This window comes from Oryzias melastigma, unplaced genomic scaffold (genome assembly GCF_002922805.2).
Source record: "Oryzias melastigma strain HK-1 unplaced genomic scaffold, ASM292280v2 sc00931, whole genome shotgun sequence".
NCBI lineage: Eukaryota > Metazoa > Chordata > Actinopteri > Beloniformes > Adrianichthyidae > Oryzias > Oryzias melastigma.
In genome coordinates this window covers 3,841-13,107 of record NW_023417516.1, presented here as the reverse complement: position 1 = coordinate 13,107, position 9,267 = coordinate 3,841, and the positions used below count along the sequence as shown (strand labels likewise).

At 38.6% G+C, this 9,267-nt stretch overlaps 2 long non-coding RNA genes across 2 annotated transcripts; both read left to right on the top strand.

Moving 5' to 3' along the window:
* The first annotated feature begins 3,056 nt into the window (after positions 1-3,056).
* LOC112142050 lies at positions 3,057-4,823 on the top strand. Its single transcript, XR_004947558.1, has 2 exons — positions 3,057-4,323; positions 4,414-4,823. It is a non-coding gene; the product is annotated as an uncharacterized LOC112142050 (long non-coding RNA).
* A 948-nt stretch (positions 4,824-5,771) lies between these two features.
* On the top strand, positions 5,772-8,056 carry LOC112142049. The gene is made up of 3 exons (XR_004947557.1): positions 5,772-6,549; positions 6,638-6,747; positions 7,839-8,056. It is a non-coding gene; the product is annotated as an uncharacterized LOC112142049 (long non-coding RNA).
* Positions 8,057-9,267: the final 1,211 nt, after the last annotated feature.

The following is a 9,267-nucleotide window of genomic DNA, read 5'->3' as shown; positions in this document are numbered from 1 at the left end:
ACCCTATGACAAAGTTAATTTCTTTCAACAGTGATTGCCTGGAGTGTGGGGAAAGTAGACTGGACAACTATGGGTTATAAGCCTTCAAGGTGCTTATTGGTAAGGAGAAAAAGATATAAATAAGAATGACAGACAATCTTTTCATTGCTGTCTCAATAGAAAAATATTACAAAGTTCAAGATTAGAATGATCGGATCCTCTCCGAGGTTGGTTTTGGACTCACTTAACACATCATCAACCCGTCACGAGCCAAAGTTGAGTTCCTGATTGTCAACTAAACACGTCTTCTTTGCCAAAGTTTGGATTTTTTAGCTCTTGAAGGGCCGCAATGTCCAAAATCACTTCTGTCTGATTTATGCGCCTCAAGCCCTCTGATTGTGTCTGTACACTAACTTAACAATAAAACTGGTGTGAACCCAGCTCAACTCAGTCAATAATACATATAACTTCTTCAATATTTGATATCTGACAAGTATGTAAGTAATAATGTCCGATGGGTTGTCCATTATAAGAAATTAGGAATAACACGGAAAGTGAAGCATAGAACAGTTGCTGCATTTATTTCTGGAAATGGAAATCTCAAAGGCCATTATCACCCTTGTACCATGGTCACTTACTAAAGAGCCAGATACTATATCAAATATTAGTACTTTTTATTTTTAACGTTTAGATTGTTTTTCACAAGAAATTGACTTTTAAAATGCTAGAGAATGCTTGAGGAATACTGACGAATCAGATGAGTTTGATAGTTGGTATTGTTAGCATGATGTATGACCAAAAATAGCTATAAACAAAAAAAAAAAAGGGTTGAATAGAGAGATGCAGAATCCCCTTTGTTCCTCAGCATATAGCGCATACCCTTTGCCAGGGCTTGGCTGGTGGTATCGTCATATAAAGTGTTGATGTGAAAGGATCGGAGGCAATCACTCCCAGTCTCCTGTGTTTTGTAATGAAATGTGCACGGCTGCCTATGCATAACCAGATTTGCAGTAAGCAAGTGCACAAATTAAGCATGCCCATCGCTCAGACAGCAGTACCTCCTAAGTGGCATTTGGAAAATTACCTCATACATTTTATTTGCGGGCATGCTTTGTTCACAGAGTGGTAATTGACAGCGGTGTAATGAAATTGCAAGTAGTATCACTGAATGTGTTTTTAAAGTCAATAACACGAAATGTAATGCCCCACTGAGCAGGAGTTTGGAAATACAATTATGATCAATTTGAGTGCTGAGGGCGGCCATTTTGAATCAGCCTCATACAGAGACAATGGGTGAGTCTCACCCGGTGTGCTCATAAAATAACATGGTCTGCATTTGTGTTTATGGGGAGATTGAACACAGACAAAGCACTTGCATGCTGGGTAACAGCTTCAACTCGGGGCAGTTTTGAAAGCATTCAGGCCTCTAAAGGAGAAAAACAAACGTCCTTTTTTATAGTCTGAATGCTTATGATTTACTCTAAAATACTCTTAAACACAGCCACACAACATCACCTGGTAAACTTGAATTTACACCAAAACATTGAGGCTATTTGCAGGTTTTTGTAAGAAAATATGGACATTTTCTTTTCTGAATTCCTCTTTGTTTTTCCCTCTCACTCAAAAGTTGGCTTTCTACAACAATTCTCCAAACCACCAGATGAAAATATAGCAGTTTTGGTATATTTTTATGCCAGTCCCTAGAGCAAAGCACTCAGCTATGTCACCTGTTTCACTTCATGGCTTCGGGCACTTTTACTTTCTGATTTGTGGAAAAGGCCACACAATGCTATTCTTTTTCTCCCTTTCCACCAAATGCTTTTAAATGATTGCCGTTTGAAAAAAGCACTTCTGAGTCATGGACCTAAAAAGGAAACTTGGGGCACACTGGGCTGGATTTTGCGTCATCAGATGGTCGGCTTTCTTTGGCAAAATATGAAAGCCCATCACATTACTTAGAAAAAATGATTATCATAAATTCTGTTAGCACTTCCCTATGCTCATCAGCATACGGCTGCTTTTCAGAATCAGCTGGGATTACATTATTTACGTAAACGGTTTAAAAGTTTGACAGTAAGGATGTCAACAGTGCAGCTACAGCTCTGGTGTTAAAGGTGTTAAAGTAGAGTGAAAATTTTCCTACAGAAGAGTGGCAACTTATTTTCCCAACAGTGGCTGGGATAGGCCCCAGCAAGCATGTCCATGAAAGGGATAGCCATGTTTTTGGAGTATAAGTCATGTTTTTTTTTTTTTTGGACATAATTTGAAGGGGTGTAGTGAAAAATCGATTTGTTAATGTATCGCGATATTTCATTTGCCGATTCTATCTTGGGAGATAATCTAATCTTGTGAGAACCAGCTTGTGTTAAATGTTCAGTCTTATTGGTTCAGCATTGCGGTTTTATTATCAAGAGACATGTTCTACTTATATTACCAAGTAAAAAGAAGTGAAAAATTGCTCTGGTACAGTCTTGGGATATATCGCGATATGTATCGTATCGCGAGATGTGTATCCGGATACGTATCGTATCACAAGATTCTTGCCAATACACACCGGTTTGCATAAAAATAAAAAATAAATACGGTCCACCACTAGAGGGCACTGTAGATGTGTGTATCAGTTTTGCCACTGAGAGAAATGAAGAAGAAGAAGTGTCACTCAGTCTTCGGGCAGGCTTAGCAGAATTGCTCCAAAGCGACACAGAGGATGAAGAATTCAACAGATTTTATTGATTTAAGGTGATATAAAGAGTTTAATTTATGTGTTAGCATATTTTTTGCATGCTATGGTTATCTGAATAATTATTCTCATCTTGCACCAATAGGTCTATACTAGATTCCTCCTATGTTTCATGTAGCTAAATACTGTTTTGGAACCGTCTATTCCACTTAATAGGATTTTAAGTGAAATGTCTGTTCTTGTTAGCATATTCTATTGGATAAATTTCTCACAAAAGTGAGAGTTTTATCTAATTTATTTTCTTCTTAATTAGCATTTTTTTGCTGCTGCGAGTTCTACTCCAGAGCGACTTATCCTTCAAAAAAGGGGGTTTATGAAATGGATTTAAAAAAAAACGCTTTTAATTACAATTATTACAGTGTTAACCAATGAAGACAAAATATATACTAATAAAAATGTAAAATGACTTGAAATCTAAGACAATATGTGAATAGGCGACCAAAAACCCTCTATATTTTAAGCATTTGAAGCAGATGTCTGATAATGTCGTTGACTCAAATAAAGAGACCATCGGTATCAAACTGGTCGGACAACATGATCAGATTGCATGCTCGATGGAGGGAAGCAAAGTCAGTGGAGACAGGACGATCTTGTTTTTCTCATTAGACGCTATCATCTAGTATCAGCTGACAGAACGGGCGATGGCTCCATAACCTCCACTCTCCACACATCAGGGTTCCCTATAGGTGTCGAGGGTGAACCCGCTGACCTCATCCCTATGGTTACCTGTGCTTTGTTTATCAGATGGCTTCCCTGTCCTTGGAGATATCATGAGGATGGGTGCATCATTTGTTCTTTATCGGGACAAGTAATCTGGTGTTGGTGCACTAGACAACAAGAAAAAGTGCTGATTAGTTCCAACAGCATGTGGGCTTTCAGGCGAACAGTTCAGAGGAAAAATTCTTCAATCTCAGATAAGAGCTTTGACATAAGTTTATATGCTAAGCAACAGGCAACATTTAACACATTTGTAGTTTCCAGCTTTGTGCATCAAAGGCTCCTCCACGAGTCATGATAACCTGTTTGTTATATTTTTTAAAGTTATGAGGAAAGACAAAAAATAAATAAATGTTAATCTTTTAAAAATATCAAAGTTTGTTCACAAAGGACGGGTTGTTTTAACTTGGAAGAAATTGTAAAAATATTGGATTAATTCTTATTTTTAACATTTTTTTTTAACTTTTTTTCTAATGAAAGATTGTCAATGTTTTGTATAAATTCAATATGTGATGCTTTTAAAAGACATACTCTGATTATTTTACTATCTATATTGATAGCAACACCCAATCTTGTTTGCAACTAGTACAAAACACAAACTGACGTTTTGACAGAGCATCATTTAGCTCTCAAAATTACTTTAACATCAGTCTCCATAGCAACCATGGTATGTTTTGGTCGGCTGGGGATACCAAATACATTGACGTGAGTTTCAGCAAAAAAAAAAAAATCAGCAAAAGTAAATTTTTGGCTTTTCTTAGCAACGAAGGTTATTTGCTAACTACACCTATATTCCTGATATGTTCATATCCAGTGGTATATTATTTGGTCCAGCTCTACCCAGGCATCCATTGAGTATTTTTTCACAATATTTCCCTTCAAAATGGGTGAGTATCAGAAGAATGCCACTTTTGAGAGCCCGCAATGCGCATGCCGCTCAAAATCTACAACTTGTAATTGCAACTTTTTTTCCACAGTAACTTCCTGATGACGCTCAAGAATTTTGGAGACGATCAAGGAAAATCCCTAGGACGAGTTTTTTTTGTATCTAGTACTAAGGGTAGTTTTTATTTATTTATTTTTTTTGTTCAAGATGACAGCCTCCTTCTGAGGTCAAATGTCAACAAAACTTTTGTGGTGGTTGTAGACTTAAGCTGGCAGCATGTGTGTTGAAATTTGTGAAATTCACTGGAACAAAAGTTTCGTTTTTACAAATTGCGAGAACATGTGAAAATTGGGAAATTTCACACTTTGCCACAAAATGGCCACCAGGTTTTAGGTCATATGGCCATCCCATAATAATTTCATAACTTCCGTATTTAAATATCCCCGACACATATGTTTTGGTTTTGTTAGTGTAAATAGATTTTATTTTTTTATTCCATAAGCAATTTGTCCCTTTCATTTTTTATGTTTTTTTAAAGGTTTCGCCCACCATGAGGTCATCGTTTTTTGGGGGGAGGGGGTGGGGGTTGTCATGTGGCCAAAAATGAGTTTTTACTGGGTTCTAGGTGTTTTCAAATTTTGGTGAGTTTTGGTTGATGCGGCGGGGGTCAAATTTTCACTCAAAGGCGCAGAAATGTTTCTGTATTCGAGAACAATACAGTCCTTGCATTCAGTGACTGCTACAGGCCATAATTAATCCAAATATAAGGTGTTCCGGTTTATAAGACACACAATTATATTTTATAAGAAAGAAAAAAAAGGCTTTTAATTGTACAAGACTATTTTATTTGCATTGATTGAGCGCTACAAGTTTGGACAGAACCTAGACTTTCAAATTGTGACTTATTTCCCCTTAAATATGGTATTTTAGGAGATTTTGTCACATTAATTTCTAATGTTTGCCAAGATGACAACAGGTCTAATCTAGTAAGATTGCCCTGACATTAGTATATATTGCTGTTGAGACCATGTCAATAACCTCTCAGCCTGTGAAGGGGGGAGCCACGGGAATCTTTCCATTCCCTGATCCAATTAGCTGCAGACTAAGCCAACTGAACCCGGTTGCCCCCCCGGGCACCTCAAACCACTAAGAGCAGCCAGCCAGGCAGAGGCCAGAAGGTGAGCTGCCACCTAAACTTTTTACATTGATTACAACCAATCCCTGTAGACTCTGTGACGGATTGTGATTCTTGTCTACTTTCCCATGAGACTCCCATGCATATGGTATGTATAGAAAGACACCTAAATGTTTAAAAAGTAAGAACATTTTGCTCACTATTTTTAGTATTTAAATAGGGATATTAATACTAAACTGTGCACCTTTTTTTTAAAGCTATGCAATTAAGTTTCATGTGCAGTTTAATTTCAGAGTAAGTGGCCAACAGCAGAGAGCATAATACCAGCCACCATTCATCCCAATTTTAATCATTTCTTTTCAATCCAAGTTCCATCAAATGTCTTGAAGTCTTTGTTAAACTTCACAAACACCATCTCTGAGTCAAGCAGTTAATTAGCTGGTAATGCGCACAGCCTGCCCACAGTCAGATGAGTGCACATCAAAGAGGCCGCCCCACAAACCGGCGACTGCGCCTTCCACGCATCCGTCTTCCGACCGCAAAACCCCATCAAATGTGATGCGACGTGAGGGGCTGCCTGCCATCTCTCCGGCATCTGACCTTGTTTTACGGTTCAACAGCCATCCACTTTTTTGGGGAGGGGAGTTTTTAACGGCCTGCCACCCCCGAGAGGACTGACCAAGTTTCCTTCCCTCTTAAGCATTAATTTACAAGCCTCGTCCGCTGTCCAATGGGATGAAAGACCACTTCAAGTTCAGTAAAAACCAACTTGCAGCAAGTTTTTGCTCTAATGCAGTACGTTTTGCCGGACAGCTGGTGTCTGAGTGAATCTAGAGAAGCAGTTGAGTTTCAACATCAAAGTGCAGGTTAAGTGTGATAAGTGGAATGAGCATATGCCAGGGGGAAGATAATGACTAAAAATGACTTTCTGTCTCCCTTACACAAAGAGAGACAGGGGCACAGCTGCTGTGGAAGATTAATGGGGCTGCCAGATGTAGGGACTCTTGAGAGGGTGACCAGCCTATAGTGCTCTTCACCATGCTGGAAGAGGACAAAGCATCCATCAGACAAGCATGGAGCAGACAGGCAGAGGTGTTTATTCACCCCCGATTACTTCACTATGATTGCTTGATGGTAAATATTGCCAGAAATCGACTCTCAAAATTTATGTCTAAACTAGGATCGTCAGATAGGAGTAGATTCGATTCGATTCCAGGGTATCCCACCTTCGCCCGACAGTAGCCAGATGAGGCTCTGGCAGCACCGTGACCCCAAAAGGGATACAGTGGGGTAAGAAAATGGATGGATGGAACAGATCAAAACACAACAAGCACCGACGTCTAGAAATTGCGAAAAATCTGCGAAAGTCCCACCCACCGACGTAGCCGGATGGACAGACACGCCCCCACCTGTGTAGTTTCCAGCCAATCTGAAATCTAACTGTATCAAAATTCTTCCCCAAATTTTTTTTATTATTTTTAATAAAGAAAATGTATGAGGAAAAATAAAAAAACAGGATTCCAGGAAAAATGTAAAATAGACAGCAGTGAGAAATTCTTGTTTTTTTTAGCTGCCTGGTGTGACTTTAGCCAGGATTTTTATCTAATTTTGTTGATTAGATTGTTGACTATTTTGCTTCTTGTTATTTTTATAAAATTACAGCTAAAACTTTCAGTCTTTGTTGTAGTTGTTCAACATTTATGGGGTTTCCACAGCAGAATGAATCACATTTTCCAGATGGAATTTTCTATTTTTGCATAATTTTAAGTCTAGTGTGTGAATATTACATTGAAAAATGACTAAATAAAGGTAGTGTCACATAGGAGAGGTTGTGCTGATTAAAATGAAATTAAATAAGCAAGCTGGTAGTCTTTCAAATTAAAAATACAGAGGTAAATTAAAAAATAGAGTTTTAGGCACTAGGTTTCAAAGAGTTAAAAATAAACGTTTTAAATGTAAGATTTTCCATATGATTTCATATTTTGACTTTTTGCAGATAATAAGTGGCTGGCAAATACTGTAACTAAAGAAAAAAAAGGCGATTAATCGCGATTAATGTTGTCCAGATTTGCGATTAATTAGTTAATTTTTTTAAATAGATTCCCGACCCTAGTTTAAATACTTAAAATTCAACGTTATTCTGAATTGCTATATTTACTTTCACAAACATGTTCAGTAACAGATTACAAATATCCGAGTATATCCGAGCCCTTATCTAAATCCTGAAGTAATGAATCTCCTTGAATTGATTGCAAAAAAATCAACTTAATTCGACATTTCTTCCTGTTTCTTCCAGTTTTACTGTAAGGGACTAACTGTAGCAGAAAATCAAGACCATGTATGGTGTACAACAACAAACGACATATTCTCTTTCTCTATAGAGTGACTGCTGTCTAACCTCTGGGTCACCTGAGAGGAGCATCTGACAGCATCAGTTCAGGACCATCTATACGATTTGTTTTTCTCCTTCATCAAGGTTAAATGGAACAAAACAATCATCTTAGCTCATGTGAACAAATAGGGAAAAGGTACCCCGATGTCCTACAACAAGGGTTATAAATAAGACAGAAATCCAACACTTTCTATGCAATTTTCTCAAAAAGGCAATTAAATCTCGGAAGGGAGGAAAAGAGGAGAAACCTGAAACAAATGCCTAAAAGCCCTTCTGCCAAAACCTCAGATGCAGGGACACCGGTTCCTTGTTCTCTGAACAGAGAGAGTTTCAATTACATGCAGTTTGCCCTTGGTTGGGCTATTTCAATATTTTATGTTGATACATTACCACTGCACCACGCCTTCATTCATTTTCATTCAAAGGAAGGAGCTTTGAGCAGAAATAGGCGCTCTATCAAGCTGTGCTGTGTGTTATATTATTGTGTCTGTCTCAAAAGAAAATAGATCATAGAGAAGACAGACTGCCTAATACATAAATGAGAAATAAACAATTACTTTTCACATGGATTCCCGCAAAGCTAAAAAAAAACGGCGTTGAGATTACTGTGGCATGGCGTGCACAGAATGAGTGACACGTCTTGTGAATGTTAGCATGTAATTGGTTCAACCAAATGCATGTCCCTGATATATTATGAGGGTGTTTTCCCTTTTGTTTTGCATAATACGGAGTATCTGACACAATGCTCATAACGGCAGATGATGAGGAAAGACATTTACAGTCCACTGGGGACAACTTTGAATGGATGTTACCTAGGTTTACCCGAGAGGTCACCACACACCTGTGCCATATACAACTTTCTCAGACAATGTGACATTTTCATGCACAGGCCACTTGACAGGCAATGACAGATATGTGAGTACATACCTCTTGTGACCTTTATATCGCACTCAAAGATTCGCTTTGAGAATTTTAACGTCTTGAATTTTCTTGGGGGGGAAAGGCCACAGAGAAAGTTTGTTCCTGTTTTCTCGAGGCTCCCTACTAAAGGTTTTCATGGAGCTCCTTGGTAGGGACGGCTGCAAGACTGATTGGCTACTGGGTTTTTATTGGGCACTAATGATCCAGGTGTTGAGGAACACAAGCATCCGGCTTTGTCTTTATTTTTGGTTTATGGCACAGCTGTTTCTGCTGTTCTCGTCAAGACATACGAAGCGGGGGATAAAGAACATTCTGGAAGAACCTATTCTCATGTTCTCAGAGCACTGGGAAGAGATGGGGGTGAGGATAAGGTCAAGATGCCTCCGAGGAGGTTTTTACGAGCAGTCAGACATCATCCTTCATCTGTGAAAAGTTTGTGGCTCATGCCATCAATTGGCTCATTAAAAATATTGCATGGCGCCCTCCCACACCGGCAC